The 27917-nt window shown below is 41.0% G+C and overlaps 1 protein-coding gene and 1 long non-coding RNA gene across 4 annotated transcripts in view; one reads left to right on the top strand and one right to left on the bottom strand.

Moving 5' to 3' along the window:
* LOC146512367 (leucine zipper putative tumor suppressor 2 homolog) overlaps nt 1–27917 on the top strand; it is a 48751-nt gene that overhangs the window by 8276 nt on the left and 12558 nt on the right. The window contains exon 2 of one of the 3 annotated variants that reach the window (XM_085171057.1): nt 14832–20605. The exons of 1 other annotated variant lie outside the window; for it this stretch is intronic. The gene's annotated coding sequence lies outside the window, so the exon portion shown is untranslated. The remainder of the gene's footprint in view (nt 1–14831; nt 20606–27917) is intronic. One more of the 3 variants, XM_085171056.1, reaches the window with a different exon arrangement.
* Nucleotides 24385–26342, bottom strand: LOC146512368 (uncharacterized). Its single transcript, XR_014875816.1, has 2 exons — nt 26242–26342; nt 24385–25547 (listed from the first exon to the last, which is right to left on the bottom strand). It is a non-coding gene; the product is annotated as an uncharacterized LOC146512368 (long non-coding RNA).

Raw genomic sequence — 27917 nt, 5'->3', positions numbered from 1 at the left:
TACGTTATATATTTTATAATACAAAAGCTACAACTTGGTTTAGCTATTCTATCTTACGACCTTCTTGGAAGAGATGCTAGATTAAGCAGAAGTCACAATCATGATTGGTCATTTTATTTTGGTAATTGTTTGATAAATGTAATTAACTTAAGTTAATAAGATGCGCAATATTAACTTATTACACAGAATTTTCTTGAGCTTTAACTTATTAAAAAAAGAGGTGGAGGTGGTGGGAGACCCAGGGTCTTTAAGCCCCAACATGGACTGATTCATAGCGCTTTTCTACTCACCCGGAGTACTCAAAGCGCTGTATACCTCGTTCACTCATTCACAACCACAAACATTCACACTCCAATGAACACATCGGAGGGTAACTTGGGGTTAGTATCTTGCCCAAGGATATTTGGCATGCAGACTGGGGAAGCCGAGGATCGAACCACCAACCTTCCAATCAGTAGCTGATCTACTCTACCACCTGAGCCACAGCCACCACAACAAGGTTTTGTTGTGTTTTAAATCTTCTCTTCTTCTCCTCCAACTTCATCCAGGCTTATTTTTGTTTATCTAAGAAACATCTGGAAATTCAAATCTTTACTGTCAGCCAATAAAAATTTGCTCTTTACATACATTTTCAGTCGTCCTTGGTTGCTTATAGAAAAAGCTAACCCTTGCACGCCATCCTTCTTGTTAATAGTTCCTTTAATTTTCTTCCACTTAAACTTAGTATTTCATGCAAAGCCTTACGTGGACAAGCTCTTGCTCACATATTGTAGCAGATCTGCTGAGACCTTATTTGAACAGTTGGCCGTTCCCATCATCTGAACAGTTGTTTAATTGTTCCACACTTAGTTTAAATTCAGAGATCACCAGATGAGATTGTGGTGCTTCAACTTTGGAACAGCCTTCCTCTATCTACGAGACAAGCTGAACCAGTGGTTTGATTTAAACATCAGCTGGAAACTATTTTTTTGTAGGTTACATTCTCCTTGATTATTTATTCTAGTGCAGGACTCCCGTGCCTCTGGAGACCTGCACAGCAGCCACAGGGAAACCTCTGGAAAGTTCACACACAACTGCCTCACAGTGTTTAATGTGGGCCGGTTGACCCTAAGCAATCCAGACAAATGCAGTTGCTGGCGACCATGATTAAATCTGCCTCAGGTTCATCTACATCTACCTGTTGAGTTTAACTTCCTCTTGGCAGATCTTTTATGACCGAACGCTACCTTTTAGTCATCTCGCCTCAGGCTGTCCTAAAAAGTGAATGAGTTTGAGCTTTTAGGGAAGAGTACAAACACACCGTTATAAAAGAAAGGGTGTGTATATATTGTTATGAGCCAAAATCACCAGCATTGAAATTGAATTGAATATGAAATTGAAGACCCAAGCAGATATTATAACTACTATTTTATAGTAGAATCATGGTAGGCTAAATAATCTTTGCCACATGAAGCGAATCAGTTGTCTTCCACTAGTTATATTTGGGTATTACCACCCCAGTGCCTCTCTTTCTCGTCACTCTCGTCTGTGTGAAATACAGAAGCTAACACTGCTCCTGTGTTTTCTCCGGGCTTTGCAATCACTGTTAGAAAAGATTAGTGTAGCAATGTTAAATTGTTTGCCCCTGTCAGGGCCACTGGGGTTATCAACTTCCCTGGTGGAAACCCTGTATATAGAGCCTTTATCTTTAATGTCAGAAAGACCAAAAAGTCCTGCAGCAGATTATATGGCACTGATCCCTAATCTCGATATCACTGAGCCAGTCTGAGATTACATAAAGAGCTAGAAGCACCTGAACAAGCTCTGAGAATGGGGGACTACGTCTAAAAATGCTTGCAGTTTTTAAACTGTTAATGCAATACTTTTATTAAATGTTTCTGATCCCATTTGCTATGAGTCTACATACTAACCACATGAGGTTAATTTGTCCGCTGTTTTGGATATGTTACAATAATGATGACAATGTTGGATCAAGTGAAGAAGGCTCCAGTTGCAGGAAAAATCATTGTTAAAACCCAATTATTCAGGCCTACAGACCAGTCAGTGAGCCCCTGGCAACCACCTGTCACTAGGGAAAAATTATATTCCTCAACTGGAAAAAACGTCTGTTGGCTACTTTGGTTGCTAGCCTTTATGCTGCTGTTGTGGTTTCTTCTTGGTTTCCAGATTGGGTTGCACTCTTTCAAATTTTATTTCCACTTTGTTAGGTCAAAGAATATTTGTAGACAAACGTGGAAAATTTAACGGCAACTGTGACAATCTGCTATCAGCCAAAGCAATCAGCCTCTGATAGCCAGCAACCACTGCCAACGAGCCAGCAGTAACCTAATGCTAGCTTGTACATTGCACTTGTTCTAAACATGCATTGCATAACAGCATGTAGTCACTGTGAGCATGTTAACATGAGTGTTTCGCTCAAAGCACTGCTCTGCCTGAATTAATCTGCACAGAATTACAAAGATTCCTGTAAAATATTCTTCTGCTTAATCATAGGAGGGCATCTCTGCATTGTAGCTGAGCACAATTTTGTCACATGTTGCCTGAATTAAAGTTCATCCCAAAATGGCCTATAAGGAGAATATTTTACAGAGCATGTAAACATTGTGTGTTGCATCATCTGTGGATGATTACGCAGTCTGAAAAGAGAAAAAAAAACCCTCTAAAAACAACATGCCATATTCCCATGAGCAGATGTGATTGGCGGCGGTAGTTAGTGTGATCATGACATTCACAGCTGCTGCAGGGAGGCCCATATGTGCTGATGTACAGTAAAGCCCTGCAGCATCTCTGACTCCTGCTTCTCTTCTCATTTTTTCCCCTTCCTGCTCTCACACTGTTTTTCTCCTCTTTCGCTACCACTCATTTTGCCACTCACTTACTCCTCAGTTGTGTCAGCTGGCTGTTGTCCTTCTGTCATCCATCTTACAGCCTCTGACTGAGGTGCAGCCCACAGGCTTTCTCGACGACTGGCCAGGAACATGAGAAAACAGGAAAAAATAAATAAACAGTGCAGCAATTTAAGAAATGAATTGACGTCATTTCTGTGATCCTGAATTTTCATCAGAGTGGATTCATATGTTCTTATTCAAAGTGAATATTTTCCACTTTTAAGGGGCAGTTAGTCTAAACCCTACTGTTTATGGTTAGGCAATAAAAATTACTCTGCAAGGTTTAAAAAATATATGGTTTTTGGTTAAAATACAACAATTGCCACATTTTTGCTCATACAGTCCAAGGTCAGTCTGTCTTTGATTCACAAAAAACACATGGCACATGATCATCTAATGGGTCTTCACCAAAATTCTGGAATAACTGAATTGGTGTCATGAGTTCTGAGCTAGTGAATCACTGAGTTTGATATATTTTTGGTTGATAACGTGACATGTCTCCACTGAACATACAAAATACACGCTACAGATCTAGAGTCACGCGAAAAAGAAAGTTTTCATTGAGCTCCAAGTAGACCTGTGGAAAAATAAGTGCATCGTTGGTGCTGTTAAATACTGATCACTATAAAGTGTGACCACTTCTATAAAAGCAGATGTTTTAGGAGTTTGCTGGTTTGCTGCATTTAGATGTGTGTTAAGACTTTGCCACAGTTTTTCCTGGAGTGGATGTTCCAGCAAGTTGGACAATACAAAGATCAGAGGAAAAACTCATAACTGACATCTCAGACTGTGCAGGCCTCAGTTACCATTTAAATATTAAAGTTCAAAAAGTTACACTTACAAAAAGGCTTAAAAAAATATTGCTTTTTTTGTAGGGGTTGCCAGGACAGAGCTCTTTCTAAAATGGACAGACCAGCAAAGCTTAGGTCTGCAAAGCTGCATCTGGCCAAACCAAAAGACTTCTGGAACAACTTTCTTTAGTCAGATGAGACCAAAGTGGAGCTTTTTAACTGCAATTGGAGAAAACCAAACAAGGTATATTAGCACAAACACCTCATAACATCTGTTGAACACCGTGCCTGAGGGGTGATGATTTGGACTTGTTTTGTAGCCATAGGACCCTGGGAACCTTGCAGTCATTGGCTCAACCATGAACTCCTCTGTACACCAAAGTATTCTACAGTCAGGGGCAGCATGATCCTCAGCACAGCAGTAAATCTACAACTGAATACAGTTGTAGAAAACGCAATCAAAATCCAGACTTGAACCCAACTGAAATACTGTGGGTGGGACCTTGAAAGAGCTGTGTAGAAATAAATGCCTCCAAACCTCAATGAACTGTAGCAACATAATAACATTGGGCCAGAATTCCTTCATAACCATATGGGAGACAAAAAGAATGAGTACTTTAAGTTATTGTTACAAACTATCGAGTCATGGGGTGTACTTAGATTTACAGAAGACAAAGCCTTGTGAAAACTCTTTTATCCCCATGTGACTTTACTTCCTATTGAAACACATCAGTTTCAAAGTCATGCTGACTGTCAGGAAAAAACAGGACAATTAGTGTCCTTCAACATGAGCGAGTAGGTTGTTTTATCTTGGCTCTTTCATGCTTTTCCATGTGACTGGGAAAAATTGGGTACACCCAGCTAGAAGTAGACGTCACAGCAGACCTAGAAGTCAGTGGTGGGATTCTGTGTGTCAGCTATATATCTATAATGATAGATTTGATTGAATAACCTTTTTAAAATTATTTTGTTTGTTGGAGTTTGGCCTGTTTACGTCCTTAATCTTCAGCTATTACAAATCTCTGGAAATGAGAAGCAAGTTACATAAACTGGAAATATTCTTTACCTAAAAATATTGGCCATCAGCCTACTTTTGCTTTCTTAATCTTCAGATTTAAGTTCTCCCTCAGTTTTGTTGTCATTTGCTTCATCCACCCTCACTCAAGGTCACGCAAGTCAAGCTTTTATAAATAATCAAACATAAAACTTGACTGTTTCTCTTGAGTTTGAAGAGAAACTCATAACTCAGTGTAATATTTCATCCTTTGTCTTTTGTTGTTTCTGTCAGTCTCAAGTGAGTCCTGAATGGCAGAATTGTTGCAGACATTTATCTTGGCTCTCTTGAAGCCTCCACCTTTTTACATCTTCATTTAGTTTCCTCACAGTAAGAGGTACTGTGTGTAACTGAACTTATGTAAGTGGGACGACCCCTTCCCTGAGGTTGGTTGTTTGGATATTTTTAAATACATTTCTCCTTGCTCTCTGTGTGATTTCTGGCCTGATTATTCTCCAGCTTGGAGGCCACGAGATGGACGACACATAAATGTACTCTTTTTAAAACAAGCATGCTTATGACTTATAAAAATATATCTCAAAGAGAAATCATATGCCTATGAAAGAGTCAAAAGAGGTGAAGGTTTTTGAATGGGGGGAGGGCTGTGCGGTAGATGTCTGAGTGACTGAGAGGTGATGGGAATGAACGAGGGTGCAGATCAGAAGCTACGTGGGAGGTGGGATGCATGGTCAAGCAGGACCTGCGTCACAGTGTTGCATAATAGCTTATTCAGACAGAGGGGAAGTGGATCTGAAGTGATGAACATGTGCACACTGTTTGAATACGCTCTCATCCTGTCATCGCACTGCCAGACTATCCTCGCCTAACAAAAAAAACTTTTCCCGGTTATTCTTTTTCCTTTCAGCCCCTTTTACACAACCTACAGTTAAATAAGACAACATATTTTGGGGTTTTTTTTTTCACAGGGGTGTGCAGCTATGCTTATGTATGTACAGATGCAAAAAACTTTGCAACTGATTATTCTTTGGTTTTCTTACTTTTGTTGTCATTTTGTACAATAATCTCTAAACCATTGTAGAAAAGAGTCGGCACATCTTATTGGTATTGAAAATAAAGCCATAGTGTAGTTATTGTAGCTTTTGTTTTGCAATAAAAAGGTCTGATCATAATAATGAAACAGATGTAATGTTTTACACTTAAACATTTATTTGCATTTTTTTCATTCCAAGATCAATGGCTGACTGTTTTTATTTTGAAAGGCATTTAATGGAGAGGCAGCTGTCTGTGACCCTGATGTATTGTCACAAAGTATATGTTTTTGCTAATTCTGAAAGACTTAATGGCATAAAATTGCTTTCAACTGTATTTCAACAGATGCACAGCAATGAAAAGCAACTACTTGTCCCTGAAGTCTTAGATTTCACTTAAAGAAGGCAATAAAATATGATGCACATCCTCATTTTGTTGTAACCTCATCCTCAGTCTCCACTACTCATTGCGTGGAAGAAGTAGCTGGATTTTTCTCCCAGGAGGTTTTTGAAATGCAGGAGTATGTCTGAGGTTTGGCCTGGGTGAGGATCCTAAATGAGGATGTCTGAGAAAAACTCTGAGATTCTGCTGATCCACCTTCTTACTGTCCAAACAAGGCAGGCATTCCATTTTTCCTCCTCGGATTCACTTCCCCTTCACTGCCTATTTTATCCACTTTAAACAAACATCTGTATGATTTCAGAATTCTGAGCACAATGTTTCCAGTCTCCATTAGATGTTTCCCCCCTACATTTATACTGTTAGATAACCACACATTTACAATTTACAACAGCAGTCAAGTGAAAATCAATTACATACTTTCAAGTTTATTATTACAGGATACTGTCAATATGACTGTTTGCATGGCGCTCCTTTATGCTACACCATTTCCCCGTTTTCTGAATGGCCTTTGTTGAGTGTGTAAATGTCCAACTGCCTCTTACCGAGTTTGTTAACCCGCCTGCAACCTTTGGTACATGGCTGAGCATTAGGTTTATTATTCTAAGTGCTATGGGATGGCAGTGTTTGGACAAGGAAGAAGTGGGACGCCACCCTATTTCTTAATAGTCCACTGGGCCCTGTGTTTTTTGTGTTTGCATGTGTACGTTCACATGCTTTTGTGTGCGCATGCCTGAAAGCCTGGAAAATGCAGAACCTCATTTATCTTCATTACTTATACTCTATTACACTGTCCTTCCCAATAGGTGGCTAAATTTATTTCCTGCACCTCATCCCATTTAATCCTGACTGGTGCACAGTGTAGCTGTGAACTTACTGAATCCTGTTATGCTCAGACATGCACATATGTTCATAGTAATCCTGCATCTTTGTGCATGTAATCAGGATATTAATCCCTAACTGTCAACTCGGGTTGTCTGCATTGATTATTTAAAATTAACTTGATGTACAGACAGATACCTGCTAATTAATCCTCAGTTTAGGCTAATAAAATACTAGGATTTCATTTAGTCAATGCAACTGAAGCACACACTTTTTGTCTGGGTTTCACCACATAGCAGGGCATATTATGTGTAAGATGATTTAATTAAAAACGCTCCAAAAGGCACCAGTAGCAAGAGCATGGCTCGGAGGTTCACTTCAGTGACTCAGGATTGACTTGTTTTTTGAAGCCTCAAGTGGTCACTAGAGGAACTGCAGCTTTTGATACTTCAGCACTGGCTTAGTTTTTCAGTCCTTGGTTTGCAGCTTCTTTTGAAACGTATGTTGTTGTTGGTTTGTTTTTGTTTTTTTTGTGTGTGTGTTTTTTAGGGCTTGTTCTGTATATTGGTGTCTAAAATTGTATGTGTGACTGTTTGTCTCTGGAAAGACAGGCTGTCTACATAATAGCCCTGTTTTGACTCTATGACAGTTGTGATTGGCTACAGTTCACTTTAAATTGATAAATTTTAATGATTAAAAAATAATGATTGTCACAGTTTATTTATGTTTAGCTTTTATAAACAAATATCAAAATATCTAAACTCCATCCATCCATCTTCATCCGCTTTATCCGGGGCCGGGTCGCGGGGGCAGCAGCCTAAGCAAAGAGGCCCAGACCTCCCTCTCCCCAGCCACCTCCTCCAGCTCATCCGGGGGAACACCAAGGCGTTCCCAGGCCAGCCGAGAGATATAATCTCTCCAGCGTGTCCTGGGTCTGCCCCGGGGCCTCCTCCCGGTGGGACATGCCTGGAACACCTCACCCAGGAGGCGCCCAGGGGGCATCCTTACCAGATGCCCAAACCACCTCAGCTGGCTCCTTTCGATGTGGAGCAGCAGCGGCTCTACTCTGAGCCCCTCCCGGATGGCCGAACTTCTCACCCTATCTCTAAGGGAGATGCCAGCCACCCTTCGGAGGAAGCTCATTTCCGCTGCTTGTATCCGCGATCTCGTCCTTTCGGTCACTACCCACAGCTCGTGGCCATAGGTGAGGGTAGGGACGTAGATCGACCGGTAAATTGAGAGCTTCGCTTTTACACTCAGCTCCCTCTTCACCACGACGGACCGGTGCAGCGTCTGCATTACTGCAGCTGCAGCCCCAATCCGTCTGTCGATCTCCGGCTCCCTTCTCCCATCACTCGCGAACAAGACCCCGAGATACTTGAACTCCTCCACTTGGGGCAGGACCTCATCCCCGACCCGGAGTGGGCACTCCACCCTTTTCCGGCTGAGAACCATGGCCTCAGATTTGGAGGTGCTGATCCTCATTCCCGCTGCGTCACACTCGGCTGCGAACCGCTCCAGTGCGAGCTGGAGGCCCTCACCCGATGAAGCCACATCATCCGCAAAGATCAGAGATGAGATCCTGAGGCCACCAAAGCGAAAGCCCTCCGCCACTTGGCTGCGCCTAGAAATCCTGTCCATAAAAATTATGAACAGAACCGGTGACAAAGGGCAGCCCTGGCGGAGCCCATCACCCACCGGGAACGAGTCCGACTTATTGCCGGCAATGCGGACCAAGCTCTTGCAATGGTTGTATAGGGATCGAATGGCCCGTAGCAATGGGCCAGACACCCCATACTCCCGCAACACCTCCCACAGGACACCCCAAGGGACACGGTCGAATGCCTTCTCCAAGTCCACAAAACACATGTAGACTGGTTGGGCAAACTCCCATGCACCCTCAAGTATCCTCGAGAGGATGAAGAGCTGGTCCAGTGTTCCGCGACCAGGACGAAAACCGCATTGTTCCTCCTGCATCAGAGGTTCGACTAGCGGACGAACTCTCCTTTCCAGCACCCTGGCATAGACTTTCCCGGGGAGGCTGAGGAGTGTGATCCCCCTGTAGTTGGAACACACCCTCCGGTCCCCCTTCTTAAAGATGGGGACCACCACCCCGGTCTGCCAATCCACGGGTACTGCCCCTGATCTCCACGCAACATTGCAGAGGCGTGTCAGCCAGGACAGCCCTACAACGTCCAGAGCCTTCAGGAACTCGGGGCGGACCTCATCAACACCAGGGGCTCTGCCACCAAGGAGTTGTTTAACTGCCTCAGTGACCTCGCCCCCAGAAATTGGCGGGTCATTCCCCTCATCCCCAGACTCTGCTTCCTCCTTGGAAGACGCATCAGTGGGATTAAGGAGGTCCTCGAAGTATTCCTTCCACCGCCTGACAATTTTCTTAGTCGACGTCAGCAGCGCTCCGCCAGCACTATACACAGTGCAGGTAGAGCACCGCTTTCCCCTCCTGAGACGCCTGACGGTTTGCCAGAACCTCTTCGAGGCAGTCCGAAAGTCTTTTTCCATGGCCTCTCCGAACTCCTCCCACACCCGAGTTTTTGCTTCAGCCACTGCCCGAGCCGCATTCCGCTTGGCCTGTCGATACCTGTCGGCTGCCTCCGGAGTCCCACAGGCTAACCAAGCCCGATAGGACTCCTTCTTCAGCCTGGTGGCTCCCTTCACCTCTGGTGTCCACCATTTGGTTCGGGGATTACCACCACGGCAGGCACCAACCACCTTGCGGCTGCAGCTCAATGCAGCAGCTTCGGCAATGGAGGCGCTGAACATGGTCCATTCGGACTCGATGTCCCCCGCCTCCCTCGGAATGCTGTTGAAGCTCTGCCGGAGGTGTGCGTTGAAGATCTTGCGGACTGGGGCCTCTGCTAGTCGTTCCCAGCACACCCTCACTACGCGTTTAGGTGCACCAGGTCTGTCCAGCGTCCTCCCCCGCCACCTGATCCAACTCACCACCAGGTGGTGATCAGTTGACAGCTCAGCCCCTCTCTTTACCCGAGTGTCCAGAACATATGGTCGCAGGTCTGGTGATACGATTACAAAATCGATCATCGACCTACGGCCTAGAGCGTCCTGGTGCCACGTGCACTTATGGACACTCTTATGTTCGAACAAGGTGTTCGTTATGGCCAAACTGTGATTAGCACAGAAGTCCAATAACAAAGCACCGCTCGGGTTCAGATCAGGGAGGCCGTTCCTCCCAATCACGCCCCTCCAGGTCTCGCTGTCGTTAACCAACTGGAACCAGTCTCCTGGAGAGGGGCTGGACTCTGTCTCAGTCTGGAATATCTAAACTACATTTGGCAATTTCTTTTGGGATTTTAACTTTTTTCCAGAGTATAGTGAAACTCTAATTTGAGATTGAGAGTAGATGACCTGCTCTGACTCCCAGAGTTGTGATTTTTCTTTCTTTATGTGGATGATTGTTGGCACTCTGGCCTACAGATTAAACCCTAATCTATCATCTGCAATCTCTTTGTTACCAGTGTGAAAGCTGAAATACTTTAAATGTGCTCTGAATAACTTCTGCTTCAAATGCAGGTAAATGGTAATAACTAAATTAATTTTTCTTGGTGTGTAAATCTACTTTTCAATGATCCCTGTTGAAGAAAACCTGTTTCTTTTCTTTACCTTACCATCGTCAAACAGTCATAAAATTAATCAATTACGTTGGAGAAATTAGTTTCAGTCATTTCTTTCCCCCAAATAACAAAAGCTACCCTTTTGGTGGAGATGAAGTAGGGTGCCCTGGTCTTCTTTGTTACACTTCACTGATTCTTGGTGGTGTTTTGGATCATTTAGCAGTTCACTGTGACATTTAGTGCTATTAAATTGTCTTTGAAGGTTACTTTAAAAACAAGCCTGGCTCGTTGTTCCTAAAATCAAAAACCTTCTGCTAGATAATGTTGACATCCACTATCAACATTTATATTTTTAAATTATTTATATTTAAAATGCATGCTACCAGTAGTAAATTCACAAAATATTAATAGATAAAATGCAAATTATGACGTAACACATGGTGGTGATTGTGATTTTCTGTTATGACCTCTGTAACTGTGGAGCTTAACTAAAGTTTATTACCATCATGTCACAGACCTGCATCCATGGATTAAGAATAGACTGATAGCTGAGATTTATAAACACATTTTTGTTTTGTTTCCTACTCTTAGAATTTACTTTTTGCGCCTTTTAGCCATATTTTTGAGTTTTGTTTTCCTCAATCAAGGATAATAAGGACAAAACAAGGATGGGATCAATGATAGAACAATGCCCTCAGTCTGATTTTGAAAGTTCTGTCGCTGCAAACAGGCAACCTCAATCCTTGCCATCTCATGTTCCTACACCAGTAAACTGCTGGTGAGAGGATTCCTTGTTCTGCACCAATCCCTTGAGAGCAGATGACACTTTTAACCAGAACCTGCAGCAGGTGGAGAACTGGTTCTGTTACTGAGCTCACAGGCTGCAGAGCAGGACAAGGACTACACCATTGTGGCGTTTGATGCCGTTCATAGGCATGTCAATGGTGCCAGCCCTGCTGCAGCTTTTATGGATTTTTGGAGGGTTGTCTAGTTTTCCTTTTATGAAAATTGGGGTCTAGATCAGACTGCATTTTGTGTGACATAATAAGTGGTTATCAAAATACTGCCCTCTGCTTTCTTTTTATTCAGTGCAATGATCCAAGTCCTGCGTCCTGCGTCCTTCTTTGCACTGTTTGCTCTGTTAAGTAAACACCTGCTTATGTTCTGTAGGTCATTTGTCAGCCTTTAAAACAAACAAGTGTTAAGGCATTTCTTTGCTGGCCTTCAATTATTCTAAATGGCCTGGCCCTATCACTGTACAGCATTTAAGAAGCTGCATTTAAACCATCTGGATTGAGCTACATTACATGTGGGAAGCCACAGTCTCCTCAGCACTTCCATCTGTCTATAACTTACTAATACAGTGTTTTAGCCACAGATGGAAGAGCTGATGGCTTGGCTAGTATTAAATAAAGTCCTTACAGTTGCAGTAACCCAGCAGGCAGTTTGGTAACATTAGTTTTAGCGAACACCACAAATCTTATCATCCTGCTGATGAAGGGAGATTCACATGAACCAGTTAGCTACTGCTCCTCTCTCACGGTTTCTCAGCTGAGACCACCAGTCTATTTTTAGACTTGCAGAACATGCAAAGGGTTTACAGACATCTTTGTATGTGCGTGTGAGTTTGTGTGTTCTTTAATAACAAATATAAACCCTAATTTCAGTTAATATAGGGTTGCATTTTTTTGTAGTTCAAACTGTGGAGGAGACTTGTTTCAGTTCAGTCTTTGTAGTTACATTTAGTTAAATTTTAAACTCAAACAGCTAAAGGATTGAGATTGATGATCATCTATCCATCCGTCCTGGATAGACGGGTGAATGAACATATGGATGGACATATCTCTGATTCTATGGAAATTATTATTAGTTTCAAAGTGGGGGTGGAAAAAGTTGTTCTGGGTTTCTGGACTTCTACCTCCACACCTAAAATGACAACAGACCACTGCCACCATCTGGAAAGAAGTAGAGTCCATCTGCAGCTCATTAAACTGACGTATTACTAATAAAGCAATAATTTAGAGGTAAGGAGAAAAGACAGCACTCATTTTGCACTAAATATTGAGCCCTGCTACTACAGTACACTGAAATAATCCTAATTACTTGCGGCACAGTCAAGTTTTCGAGAAATATTGCTTCAAGTAAAATGAACTACAGAAAAAGACAAATTCTAATTTACACTGATATAAGCCAGAAGCTTTTGCCACTAACTGCAGAAGAAAATTATAGCCTACCCGTACATGGCAAAATATTGTACATTTACAAGATGTGCATCCCTTGTTTTGTCATTTTAGAAATATCTTATGTTTCAAGTATTGATACACATTGATGTGCTTTTCTTTGTTTAATAGTCCTAAGGTCTGCATTGTCTCTTATGTAATACTGTGGGAATGTGTAGTTTCACTCAGAGCTTTTCTTGCATATGTAATGTTGCATTAAAAAAAGGAACTACAAGTTGTTGTTTTTTTTCTTTTAAAATTGGTGGTTAGTAGGGGTGGGGGAAAAAATCGATACTGTGTAGTATTGTGATATTTTGTTTGCTAATAGTGTATCGATACAGGGACAGCAGAAATCGATATTTTGTTACACAAAAGGTTTTTGTGCTCTGACTTCAGAGCATGTTGATCCTTTTTCTGAGCAAGAATCCTGACATTCCTTCACTGTCCAAATGTGTTTAACTTTTTTTGGCAGTAATAAACATGACAGTTTACTTATTTTAATATAAGACATGTTTTATTTTAATTAAGTTTAAAACTTTTTTATTTAATGTAAAATTATATTTTGTTTTAATTTACTTTCAGTTGCTTTCTTCAGTTGCTGAAGGGGCTGCATAGTTTTCATAAATGTCATAGTTCAGAATAGCTATAATTGTACCAGATGGTTGCATTTAGTTAAGTTGGACTAGACTGTAATACAAACCGTTCAGTTTGTCAACAATAAAACTGACTGAAATGAGAGAAAGACTGAGTGTGAGACTTTGATATTAGATAAAATGAATATTGATAAAGTTTACCTTTATGTACAGAATCTGAATATCGCAAAATATTTAAAAAAATTGCAATAATATCGTATCGTGTGTTAAGTATTGTGATAATATCGTATCGTGGGATGTATGGTGATAGTAAACTTTTGCATTTATCAGATAGACATAAAAGAAGAATGCAGGCATTTCTCTATAATAATACATCATAGACTTACTTTTGTTTTGTGTGGATACCAATTGCTATTATGTGCGTTGTCACACCCTCTAAAAAGGACCATTTCGCAGTGAGAAACTGTAATTATAGTTAATTGAATGTAAAATAAATTGTGTGGTACTTGGGTTCTGTAGATGTTTATAAAATTAAGAAGAGATGCATCGCAACTTGAAAATTTGACCTGGAAAGAGCAAAAAATTTAAATGTAATGTTTTTTCCTTTTTATTTTAAAAAGGGAAAATGCACAATATTAACATGAACACTTTATCCCATCAGTTGAATAGACAGTATTTATCCATACGGGCTAATTTTCATTGGCAGTACCTTGTAGTTTGATAGATGAAGCCTCTGGTGTATGGCATTAGACTTCTGGTGCAGTTCTTTCTTTGTTACTGTCAGTATTTCATTCCCAGCACAATATTTACTGAAAACATGATTATGCCACAATTAGGGTGATCTCACTGTAGCAGCAGGCTTGAATATTTAGTGTGAAATGAAGGCTGTCTTGTCTACTCACCTCTGGCACTTCTCACGGTCTTTTCTTGTCCTCTTCCATTACAAACGAAATTATTGCTGTACTAGCAATACGTCAGTTTAATGAGCTGCAGATGGACTCTGTACTTCTTTCCAGATGGTGGCAGTGGGTTTTTGTCTTTTTAGGTGTTGAGGTAGAAGTCAATTCAGAATTTTTAGGTATAATTTCTAAACCTTGCTCAACCTTAGAAAGTGATTTCCTGTGAAAACCCACAAACCCCACACGATTCCCTAACATGGAAAAGAATCAACACGAGCATTTTAAAACTCGTCCCAGGGTGTAGTTGTTGTTTTTTTTGTTTTTGCTTTAAACGAGGTGCAAGTTTTTGTGTTCAGCCTTCGCTCTTGTTGACAAGGAAAAATCCCCTCACTCTCAGGCTTCTTCCCTGTGAAGTCTTTTTGCCATTGTGACTCAGATTTTCCTCTTTCTTGCCGACTTCTATAAACACACTTGTCACTTTTCACGTTTTCCAGCCTCCCCACAGCAGTAGTAGTCTCGCTGCTTCTCTTCTGCTGATTCAACATTGTGCTTCTTTGTGTGTGTGTGTGTTTTATCCCCTCAGTCTGGGAGAACAGAGAGGCGACGAGAAGAATGACGAGTTCCTGAGATGCTCAACAGACTCGTACATGATTTTCTAAGGCCTCCAGAAGCTGAAGACGGGGTGTCAGTGACAGGTAAGAGGAGTTTCTTGCATGCAGTACTGCTAAAACCTCTTCATATGTTGAGGCCATTTCCTCATACCCGCATTAGGTTTTCTCTAATGGTCATTTCCTGTTTGACACTTTGACGTTGTGACTTGGCTTCAGCGTGGCCCACATGTTGCAGCGTGCATAGTGCTGCCGTGGACGTTAACACATTCTTGCTGCGTGGGAGCTTGCAACAGATCTTAATCATGGATAGGGTATTGCTGTAATTCCAGAGCGGGAAGCATAACCCTAATCTCTTTGCCACATTATACAGTAAATCAGAGTGTGGTTAAGTCGGGTCCCTGCCAGCTCAAAACGGCCCATTTGTGTGGATTTATGTATGACTGGACTTGCTCAGTAGGACTACTTATTTTAATCTACAAACGTCCCTTTCTCTAGCTTCTCTCTTCATACTGATGAATCACCCTACTGCTGAAATTTTCTCAGCGGTTTTATTTGGGAGGTGTGCATGAATTGCTTTGTGCCATGGTGGATTATTTTGGAGGTAAGTGGTCCAAAGGGCTGGCTGGTCAAGGCCAGTTTTAGCTGCAGCGTCCAATGGGAGTGTGTCCCCATGCCGAGGCAGCACGGACACTGATGGATGGCCTAGCTTTCTGTTGGTTTCTGTTCCCAGACGGGAGCCGTTGTTATGAAACTATAGAAGGAAGCAGGATGACGGACCGCAGAGAGATGGCAACACAGCTTATTGTGGATGGCCACCTGATGGGCAGCCGCTATAGATGTAGATAAAGTAGAACTGTGGGCTCTCGGGAGCCGTTTTCAGTGTTCACTAGAAATTATGTTACTCCTGGCACTCCAAAACATTTTAAGTATCACTGTAGGATAATAAACTTTATATGACTGAGGAAGAAAAACTGGAGACCACAGACAGATGTACCCAATATTTCTGCAAAGCCACACTGGAATCATTTAGTTTACTGGAATTTCCCTCTAATATTCCTCATGGTTTTAACTCGGCTGTCCTGCAGATAGAGAAGTTACAGAATTTTACTTTACTGCTGCTTCAGCCTGTAAATCAGTTCCCTCAAATAGGGGCTGAGTCATGTTGGCCATCCCATGCCAGTAAAGTGGTAGTGTTAATGGTGGCATTCACAGCGGTGATTTGCAGCCTGCGTCTTTAGTCCAGCAGTTGTGGCCTCCAGGCGGCTGATTAATGGTGCTTGTTCTCAAATGGTAGCCTCCAACAGAGAGCAGTTTCTGTTGCTTTGGCTGCAGGCTGATGAGACCTCACTTGTGGCCCATTTAGTATTCTCAAGACCTCCCATTGAGACTTGATCAAGAACGACCTTGAACTCCATCCCCAGCATCACGTCTTGTTGCCTGAAGGACAAACCTTGTGCCTACTACTGCGACCCAGTTCTACGAGCAGGGAAAGAGAGAGTTGAAAAGGAAGAGGGACAAATCTGTGTTTGTATGTGTGTAAGGCGGTGGTGGCAGGGCATAGCCTACTTCTCGTACCCTACTTTAGCCCTCTCTTTATGTGGGAGCAACTGAGCTACACTGACTACACCATCTCCTGTTTCCTTTTTCCTTTTTTTCATGTTTATTGACCAGATGGTGGCTTACAGGTCGAGGCAAACGCTGAATGCTGCCAAAGCCATGTTGGAATAAACTTCAGCATGTCATATCCTCGATTAAACTGCGATTACTGTCTGATAATCCTAAATTGAAGTTCAGCTAGTAATGCTGGTATAAGAGTAAGCCAGCATGCATGAAACTTTAATAAATTTAAATTGTTACTCAACCTATACCCACACAACACTAAAAGCAGACATGCGAGATTAACAGGGCAGCATTTAGAAACTTAAGAAACAAATATTTGTCTCAAATGTTGGTGGAAACTGTATAAACCATACCTCTATTTATACCCACTATAACTATATTTGGTGATTTGTTTTAGTATTTTCTTAATTTCTGCAGTGAAGGGAATGAAGGAATTGTATAATTGATTGAATATATCAATAGAGGGCTTGCAGACGTTTGGGTTGTATTTAAGGTCTAGAACCACATATGAAACAGAGAAGATGGAGAGGGTGTACAATGTCAACATTATCTCTGCTTTTAAAATTGGGCTTCAGACTTTTGTAGTTGGGGCTAGATGAGGTGACCCCCAAGTAGGGATGGGTACCGGTGTCCGGTGCGTTCTGACATAAACGGTAGTAACCAGACCGAAAAGCAGCGCACATTTCGGTGCTTTATTTCGGTGCTCTTTTTTTTCCTGAGCTGTGATACACTTTAGATTCTAGCCAATCATTTTACGTTTCCGAGGATAGTAGGCGGGTCCAGGTACGTACGTTCTTTTAGAGCAGAGCTACAGATTAAAAATGCCCAAGGCGAAGCGGTCAAAAGTCTGGCTGTACTTCACAGCAAAAGATGCAAACTCAGCAGCCTGCAACAAGTGCTTTAAGCTGATACTGTGACACTGTCAAAGGAGGTAACACCTCAAATCCGATGAAACACCTGGCGACGCATAGCGGGTTTTTTTAAAGCCGAGAAATGCGCCGTATTTGATAGCTTGCTGCGAGACCTCACACCGTGCACATCTACTGCAGGTGTGGTGCCTGTTATCAACCCGGAGCCCTGCCAGTGTAGCAGAAATGATGACGGATGATGATGATGGCAGCAGCAGCCGTTCTTCTCTGCGTGAGTAGCTTCATGTTGTTCGTGTGTAATTTACGTTGAGTAGGCTAACCACGTTATTACATTAATGCATGTAAGGTGAACTAGCAAACACTGTCGTAGTTACATGCGGCTGTCTTCTTGTTTGATGGCAGATACTCCCTTCACCCTGGCCAAAAAGGCTAAAATGACCAAAGAAAAAGTGGAAAACAGTTAAACATGAGAGGTTTTTGGATAAAGTTTGTGTTTTTTCCATTGTTTAAGCACTGCTTCCAGCCAAGAGTGATACCACATATGCCCCATAGCTGCAGAAAAGGCTAACATTGTTATCTTTTTACAAAAAAACAGCTAAACATGAGAGGTTTTTGGACCAATTTTGTGTTCTCCATTCTTTAAGCACCGGTTTGAGCACCGTTTAAGCACCGGCACCGTTTCAAAAGTACCGGTTTGGCACCGGTATCGGATAAAACCTAAACAATACCCATCCCTACCCCCAAGTTGGTTTTGCTGGAATAGGCTCAGCCTGCTGAGGAATTTCTTACGATACACCTGTCTACTTCCCTCTTTTAATTCCTGATGCATTTATATGCTTGTCTGTAACTTTTATCTGTTCTCTCCTATAGTTAATGTTTTGTCTCATTTGTTATTCGTGGTCTCTTTGTGGTCTCTTCTCTTTCTTCTCACCCCAGAGTTGGTTGCACTAGATACCTGCACCTACCTGAACCTGGTTTCTTCCTCTTAAAAGGGAGTTCTCTCTTCCCACCATTGCCAAGTGCTTGCTCATATGGAATTTTATGATTGCTGGGGTTCTCTCAATAGAAAACACCTTGAGGTGACTATTGCTGTGAATTGGTGCTATATAAACAAGACTGATTTGATTAATTTGAAAGTTCAGTGCTGCCAAGCTCGCTCTAAACACTTTCTCTAGTGGATAGTTTTGTGGCCATGTGTAGTTTCTTTTATTTCATTTAGACAGCATGGTGGCTTAATTAGTTAGCAATATTGTCATAAAGCAAGAGAGTCCTGGTTTGAATCTAGACAGTTTGCATTTTCTCCCGGTGCTTGTGTGGGTTTTCCCCAGGAGCTTTGGTTTCTCCCACCACTGGAAAAACATGAAAAGTTAATGCTGTCTGTCTGGACAAGGGCTGACAGTGTATATTCTAAATGAGATTATATAATCAAATATTTTTTAAAAAAAGGAGGGGTTTTTGAGTTCTGGTAGCACTAATCCAGACAAGAGATTCTTAATCTCCTGGTTTCTGGGTTCATTAAAAGTGAATAATAATCCAGTGAAATACCATCTTGCTGTCAGATGTACTCCATGTCCACTTTGTTCCTCCTGCTGCTCTGAAAATATGCTGTAATCTGAAGGGCCGTGTTAACCAGAACCAACAGGAGGAGAACTGATTCATGTGCCACGATGCTGAACTTTCAGAGGCCATAGAGCAGAAAAACGACTACAATCGCTAGCTGCAGTCCAAGACTGAAGAATGTTTTTGTCACAAAGCGTGTGGGTGTGTGCTGTGAATGGAGGCTCCAATGCTTTCACAATAAATACTTGTGTGCACACGACACGACAGCCCCCTTGCCCACTGAATAAATAGAACCTCAATCTTTTGAAAGCACTTTTAAAAATGAAACCTGAACCAAACAAAAGTGCTCAAGAGTCGTTGTACTTTCTTTCTTTCTTTTTTTTATTATCGAAGCATGTACACTAGATTCCTGCACCAGTTAAACCAGTTGAAATGTAAACAGTGTTTATTTATAGAGCTGTTCGTCACTTCTGTAAAAATTTCAACCGTCCCTTTCACAGATGCTTGGAGCAAATATGCAGCTGTTTGCAAGCAGATGTTATCACTTTATGTACAACCCCCAAGACATTGAAATGCTAAAATATAATGCAGGTATAAAATATATCCATATTTTATATGAAACCCTTATTGTTGTTCTGCTTGCTTAGCACCATGTATTCCTACCTGTAGCCGCTTACTGCTCAAACCCCCCAAATCATTGTGCGTGGAGTACCTTAACAATTCTATTGAGAGGTGATTGTGCAGGATACTGCTTTAGTTGTAGTACTACAGCTCATTATATACTTTGCTCTCGTTTGTATTTTTCACTGGCATTTGTTTTCATGAGACTTTTTAGAGCAGAGATCATCATTACCATGTTGTTTTTAAATGTGCCTGCATGTCATACATCCAGAATTGCTTCTTAAAATATCAAAATCCTCACTTGGCTGTTTTTCCTTTAAGGTAAACCAGTTCTAATCTTTCTGGCAGCTTCTTCTAATTAATAATTCGTAGCATAATTACCTGTTTTAATCCTTTCTGGGAGTTAATTAAACAGGCTCCTTTATCTGTAGTTCCATAAAACTACAATTTCACTCTGAATCTTAGTGTTTACCACGTCTCCTTTAAAGACTCAATTTGGACAGCTAATAATGCCATCCATTCATTTATCCACTTCAGGGTTGCAGGGGGTTCTGCACCTTTTCAGAGTGAGATGCATGCAGCACCACTTTATTTTTTATTTTTTACTTTGTTTAAAATGTGTGGAGAGATCAGAATGATCTTTAACTGACAGCTTTTTCCCCCTTCCCTTGCATCCTCTTCTTTTAACTGCCTGACAATGGCAGTAGAGGACCTTGCAGAGTATAGTTTCTTTAGTCAAAGGAAATGGCAGAGGAGTGGAGCATGGAGAGAGGAGGTGTGCATATGTCAGAGAGGGGCTGGGTAGTGCTGAGAGGAGGAGGAGGTGGGATGCATGAAAGAGAGTGAAAAGCAGGGAAAGGGGAGGGGACTGTGCTCTCATTCACATTGGTGGCATTTGCCTTGAGAATGAGCGGTTTCTTTTTTGGGGAAGGGGGGTTTTAGAGAAGTTTTTTTCCCTCTCAGGAGGGTTGGTCAGAAACAGAGAAACAGGAACGGAGTGAGACACGAAGGGGCAGGAGGCTGGATGATCAGGAGCTGGTCAGACATTAGAGCAGCTATGCAAGGAGCAAACTGGGGTAAGAGACTCGCAGGAAAAAACCGTTGGAGAAACAGGAAGTTACCTTTTAATTACCTGGCCATTGAAAGTGATGGACGGTGTTTGACATTCACAGTGGGAGTCCCACTGTGACTGAAAGTTACAGAGGATTATTGTACATTAAGGTAAAAAGAGAAGAATTTTTACATTTGTGTAAAGAAATGTAAACAATTAGTTGATGAATCTGTTAGCTTATCAGCATGCACTTGTTTTCCTAATCAGTATGCCATGTAAATTTTTATAATCTCCTTAAAGTAAGAATTAAATATCTTTAGTTTTAGACTCCCAATCAGTCTAAATAAGCAGAAATTGTTAAACATCAGTATTGTTTTTAATAACGGTAAGATTTCATAGTTAACAGTAGCTGTAGGCAAAAAAAAAGGTGGAAAAAACTGCCATGACCTTTCACTGATTACTCTTCTGTAGCTGCTCAGTAGTGCAAGGGTGGCAAGTAGAGGTTACTGTATAGTAAAGTTTAAGCGTAAGGGCCTATGTTTACACATTTGCCTAACAGGTGAAAGATCCCCTGTTTGATCCCAGGAGGACACAAATGCCTCTTGGGGCTATGTCAGAAAGGACAAAAACCCCCAAAAAACGCCAAATCAAACATGCCGAACTACTTGGTGTGGAGACCCTTTGGGAATAAGTGAGCATCTGAAAGTAGCTTTTAGAGCATCATGGTCATTGGAAAGTGCATTACTGTGTTTTAAATCCAGAATCTCTCTTACTTCATAGCAAAATATTTTGCAAATGTCCCATAAATGTAGAAAAATGCCTGTTTAGTCAAATATTTTAAATATACTGGTCACCACTTCTGTATAGTGGAACTACTTATAATGCAGTATGCATGCACTTCAAAAAAGTAATATTTATGTCAAAAAGGTTCTAGAAGGGTGGCGTTAAGTCCCGACTTACAGGAAAACCACACGGTACAAAATACCACTGTAATGGCTCACTTGTTGGTCTTTATTGTTGTATTTGTCCTGCCTCAAATGTAATGACTTGTTCTTTTTCTCTTCGTCAGGTCTAAATCATATGTTTAGCATTTGAACTGCACTCTATTTGTGATTTTTCTGTCTTTTTGTTATATAGCCTGACATTTTATAGACAGTCTTTCAGCATCAAAACGACGATTAGTCACTGCAGAAAAGAGAAAAAGGGCTAAATTATGGTTTTCTATTTTTTGAAGGCCAGCCCTTAATAATTTTAATGGATTTGAGTGTTGTGTAATGATAAATGGTTTGGGGTTTGCTTACTGAATGATTCAGAAGGTGTTTTGTGGTCTAATATTTATCACAGTTATATGTGGTACATACTCATAGCACCTTTCAGCTGTTAATTACAGTTTCTAAAGGTTTTTTATTCCCTTTTTTATTCAGTTATTCTCTTGGGGAATCTAATATTGGTTTTATTTATTTGAGTTGTCTGAAAAAGTTTGCTTGGGAACATTACCTTTTGGCATGATAACCGGGGTGTTTGTCGGGGCACTGAGGTGTCTGCCCGTGGAAAGGTAGTTTGTCTACGAACCAAAATAGCTTTGTCACAGTTTTCTCTCTGTGTTCCAGTTTCCAGTATGAGGGGAAAGAATAAGGAGATTGGGGGTGTGACAGAAAGAGAGAGTTGGATTCAGAAGTTTGATGGAGAGTGGAGGAGGGGATCTCCAGACTCATTTGTTTGTTCCCTCATGTGGACCCTCCCTGGGGAAAACTGAAGCTCTCTCTTCTTTACTTCTTTCTGCCCATGTTCTTCTTTGAGTCCGAGCTGTTGCCCCTAACACCTCTGAGTCTCGGACGAGGGCTGGGATAACACAACTTTTTACCAGTTCCAACACTTCACCTGGTGTTGGAATATTTTTAGACTCACCTCTGTGGTTGTGGATGTGTGTTTATGGTGTGGCGCTAACAAAGGAGGACTTAGAGTAGGCTCTTTCAGTTTGTCTCAAAGCAGGTTTGTGTGACGTTGCAGTTTTAAAGGGCATGGCTAATAAACTGCATATACTGTATCTTTATAAACGGCCTCTATAAAAAGGCTTTTATACTGTTTGCGTCTCTAATTGCCAATCTCAGATGCAGTCAGACGAAAGGTTGCCACGCATGCCAGAGAATGCTGCTGAAATGTATCTACAGTTTACTGCTGTACGTGTAATAAAATATGCCACTGTGATTGGAGCAGCCTGCCTGAGTGGAGTTTTTCAGAGCAGACTGCAGACTTTCCTTCACATTTTATGTGCAGCATATAGTCTGATCCTGTAGACTGAATCCTCAGCATTTCTTTGTGAATGTATTGCTCTCTCTTTATTGATTTTTGTTCCTTATTTCACCACAGAAATGAAGATGTGTGAAAGAACTTTTTCGTTTTAAGGGCAGGTTCAAAGTTGTTAAAATGATGGGGTTTTAATAATGTCCTGTCTCTTAATAAATCTCCTCTTTGTATGAATATAAGGGACAAAGCATTTAGAAGCTATTTAATGTAGTAGCAAACCTCTAGTCTGTCTTTTGTGGCAAAAAGTTGACATTGGAGGGTCATAAGCATAGACTGTATGTAAAAGATAGACACAGCCATACCATAACTCATTTGTTTCTAGACTTTAAGGCCTCACTGTCAGTGTGTTTTGACTAATGCTATGTTTTTGGATGGGCTTTTAGAGCCAGAAGTGACCATATTTGGATGAGATTGTGGAGTTTCAAGCCAACAGCTAACACTGCCATGCTTGGTTAGCAAGCTGTGTTCATAAACTGTAGGGATGCTTATTGGTGCTAAGTAACAAACTGATTAAACAGAAAATTAGAATTTAACTCACTTGAAGTAAAGCCCAAATGTCTTGGATGGTTTGTAACGCATAGCAAGGCATAATATCAGTCAGATAATTTAACTAAAAATTATGCAAAACGCGCCAACAGCACGGACACTGCTGAGATCCAGTTCAGTGGAATTGACTGAGGTGAAGTCAAGCCAATGGCTACACCTGTAAATCAAAGTGGCCCCTTACCCGTTTGTACAGTTGTTCTGAAGTGGGAAACCAGCCATAGATGTCATTACCGGGCTATAAACATATTTTTAAAGTCGGAGATTTTAACATGGTCATTGGAAGAACTGCAGTTTTTTGGCATTTACAGATTGGCTTCACTTCTCAGCCCCAAGGTTGCTGCTCAGTGTCAGCTACTCCATGATTTGTAGTACCTGGTTAAACTATTACTATGTATTTCAACAATGCAAACTTTGTGCTAATCTGTATACTGTGGTGTACTGATTAGCACAAGCACATGGGTGTGCTGGATATAATTACAGCATATTAATATTTTGTTTAAGAGAGTTATCCTTGTGCTAATCAGTATACAGTAGCCAAGTATATCTCTATAAAACAAAATGTTAATACACTCGAAATACATTTATGTAAATAAATTCCACAAGTGTAGTCATGAAGATTTTCTCATTTTTGTAGCTCTAATGGTCTGTATATACCTTATATATTAAGTCATAAATTAAACTTAATGCAGATCACATGGGCCGTCCAGACTATAAAAGCTGATTGGCCAGCTTTTATAGGCGCCTGCAGCCTGTACTTACAAACTCTTACTCTGTTTGCATGTTCACACTGAGGCTCCACTCAAGGAGTGGGTTGTAAAGCACCAAAGCAGGCTTACTGACTGCACTCTTTGAAAGTAGAGCACCTGTTTATGTCCAGTATGGAGTGAACTCTACACACTTCTAAGTTCTATGTTGTCTCCATAGTAGACAATATTGAACTGCTTTTGTGGCTTTTAAGTCTTCATATTTCTGGTATTATTTTCTTTTTTTCTCGTTAGAAATTATAATAACAAAAAATCTACAAAACGGAAGGAGCAAAGATGTTTAGCATTTTGCAAATGCTGGTTTTAATGCCCAAATGAAACTGAAGTAGATTGGGAGCATTTTCCAAAGGGATGGTTATGATCCAGTCTTTCCCTGGACATAGACTTTACTTGGGAGGACAGCCCAGGTATTTTAACGGCCACCCAAGTATATTTGGGAAATCATTTTAGCGTACATATTTTTATTTTTTCATCCTTCTGATGCCATTGCTGTGTTTTACTGATGGAGAGTCCCGAACATTTATTTTGAAAATGTAGTCTCTACAAATCAGCTAGCACTGGCCCTTCCCTACCGGTAACAAAAACTTGCTGATTGGAAGTTCCTGTTTCCCTCGGAGAAAGGTCACGGCACCTAAAGCTCCCTATTGTATTTACCTTTCCCCCTTCAGCAGCTGCATGTGTGACTCCACAAAGTTAAACTTGCCACAGATTAGAAACGACCCTCTTGTGTTTGCACCTTTAACACCTTTATTCTAAAAACATGGTGCATTTTTTTTTTTAGAATAACGTGAATTCCCATTCACTGAACCAAATTCTCAGCCCTAAGCCAGTTTATTGAATCAGTCACCCCTGACAGACTTTGCAGAGCCAATTTAACCTTCTCGCAAAACTCTAAACACATTTTCACTCACTAAAGAACAATTTTGCACAGTAATTCACTTGTAAAGCTTTATGCCAACCACTGGCAGCAGAAGGTAAACACAGCTACAGCACAGGTGTCATTTATTAAACACAACAGCTCAAAATTGTTCACACTTGTTACTAATGGTGTAATTTAACCAAAAATATCCCGGTGAGAGTGCTGTACAGCCAGCTAGGATGAGTTTGAAGGTTGATGCCAGCTGTGGATGGAAGCAATCTCAGAGGGAGAGGAGGAAGACGAGGAAGGTCAAGATCAGTAATTTCAGTTGAAATTTGAGCCACTATGATTTACTCAGAAGTGTTCACTATTGCTTTTTATTTAGCCAGTATAATATTTTCTTGACATTTGCAGTCATTTGACAAGGTGTGATGAGAAAGTGACCTCTTTCAAACGAGATATACACTCACCAGACACGTTAGTAGGTACACCTTACTGTAGGGCTGTTCGATATAACGATATATATCGGATGACGATATAAAAACGTCTATCGTTTCATTTTACGCTATTGGCATAAAATTGCTTTACGGCAACTTTTTTTCTAATTTTTTTCATCGTTCTGATGGTCACTGTAGTGGCTATATTAATTTCTTAAAGTTCTCTCTTTCTCTTATATTTAATATAACCACACTACAGATGAACAAGCGCCTGTTTTTATGCGCTGTGGTTAGCAACAACGACGGTAACAGCATCGCGTGTCTGCTTGTTTATGTTCCACATAAACCTTTCACAATAAAGCTCAAGATCCTGTTGAGACTTTTCAAAATAAACTGAATCACGTGAAAGAGCAGATTATTTAGGGATAAGAAGTAAAAAAAAAAAAAGAGCCGCCAGGTGCTAAAAAATAAACCTTAGACTCAAACGTTAGAACAGGCTTTTCCCTGCAGCACGACGTGTAATAAATACTCACAAAGAAAACGGCGGCCTTTACAACTTATGTCTAAAAATGTATAAACACTCGACTCCAGCTACATGATGCGCAGCTGGAAACACTTCCCGCAAGACGAGCTGCCCAAGATTCACAGAATTTACAGAAAATGTTACATTTTTGTGATTTATATCGTTACTGGACGATAGAATTCTTATATTGGGATATGAGATTTTGGTCATATCGCACAGCCCTACCTTACTGGTAGTAGTTTGGATCCCCTTTTGCTTCAGAACAGCCTTAATTCTTAATGGCACAGAGTCAGCAAGGTGCTGGAAACATTCCTCAGAGATTTTTGGCCATATTGACATGATAACATTGCAGACTTGTAAGCTACATAACCCAGTTGCGACTCTTCTGTTCCACCATATCCCAAAGGTGCTCTATTGGAATGAAATCTGTTGACTGTGGAGGTCATCTGAGTTCAGTGAACTTATTGCCATGTTCAAGAAGCCACTTTAAGATGATTTGAGCTTGATGACGAGGCGCTTTATCCTGTCATCAGAACGATGCTCAGTTGGTACAAATATCCCCTGCAACATTACTGTTTGAAAATCTGGTTTTATGTTGTTAGTTTAGATGTTAGATGTTGGTGTTAGAAATGTGTTTTAGCAAAAACTATAAAGTGCCTTTAAGTAACTCTCCTGCTGAGGGTCCCTACTTCCTCTGAATGAATAAAGACCAAAGGATTATTTTAAGGTGGGTCCCAGATTATGTCATTATCATCTCTTGGTGAGGGGTATCTTTTACAATTAAGAGTATGTGGTCAATGTTCCTAAAATAAATTGATCAGATCATTCCTACCTAGAGAGCTTCATTAAGTGTTGTAGTGAAAAGTGTGTACTTTATAATGCTTTGACTTTTATTTTGTAATATTTTGATCCACATAACTTTATGCTGAATTATTACGGTTTAAAAAGTGCCGCAATTGCAGATTCTCTCTATGCTGCTTCTCCGGTGCTCCATCTATACAAGTAACCCTATAAAACTGTCAGCACTGAAAGCTTAGAGGATAAAATCCTGATGCCTCTGTGTGACAGCAGATTTCCTAAGACTGCTCCTGTTGCCTGCCACAATGAAAAATGTCTGACGCGGAAGAAATATTACTCTACATCTCGTCTTGCAACCTGTGGCTTTTGAGTGATGAGACATCAGAAAATGGGTGGCTGCAGACTCGACACGACCCCACACTGACCACTGCTCATGTTTGGTCTCCTCCTCAGCTGGAGTGCCACACATTCCTGCTGCTGGAGGAGTGACTGGCTGACCGAGGGGCATTAAAGCCTTCAAAGCCTTTCCCAGACAAAAACAGTCTGCTCACATTCACAATCAGCTGACACAGTGGACACTGGGGGTGGTTTTAATATTACTTGCATTCCATGCGGTGTTTTTGTGTGTGCGTGTGTGTGTGCGCATGGGCCTAAGTGGATGCCTTGACTGGGTGCTGGGCCTCAACAACATTGTATTAGTGATTTCTAGACAAGAGTTGCATGCATTTAATTTGCTAATGTATCATATTAGCTCGCTATTTCAATTCAGCTGTTTTTACATGTCAGAAAATGGCTCTGACTTCTTGTAATTTATAATTTTACTAAATTAATTTAGTAAATGTATAAATTTACTCAATTAAAATTATCATTTTGATAATTTTTTATTAGGAAACTTGTAAGCCGAGTCTGATGTTGCTTTATGCATAAAATATATAAAAGGGATAAGAACCGTGTTTTAATACTGGCGTCAGTACTCTATATCATCTGATATCACATGAGATATCATGTAGTAATATAAAGGTATGTGACACATTTAATCTACAAGGAAAATGGCAAATTGTGCCCATCCACAGAATATTTGTAAACCATAATATATTAAGTAT

This window comes from Neolamprologus multifasciatus, chromosome 8, assembly GCF_963576455.1.
Source record: "Neolamprologus multifasciatus chromosome 8, fNeoMul1.2, whole genome shotgun sequence".
NCBI lineage: Eukaryota > Metazoa > Chordata > Actinopteri > Cichliformes > Cichlidae > Neolamprologus > Neolamprologus multifasciatus.
This window is presented reverse-complemented; position numbering and strand designations above follow the sequence as displayed.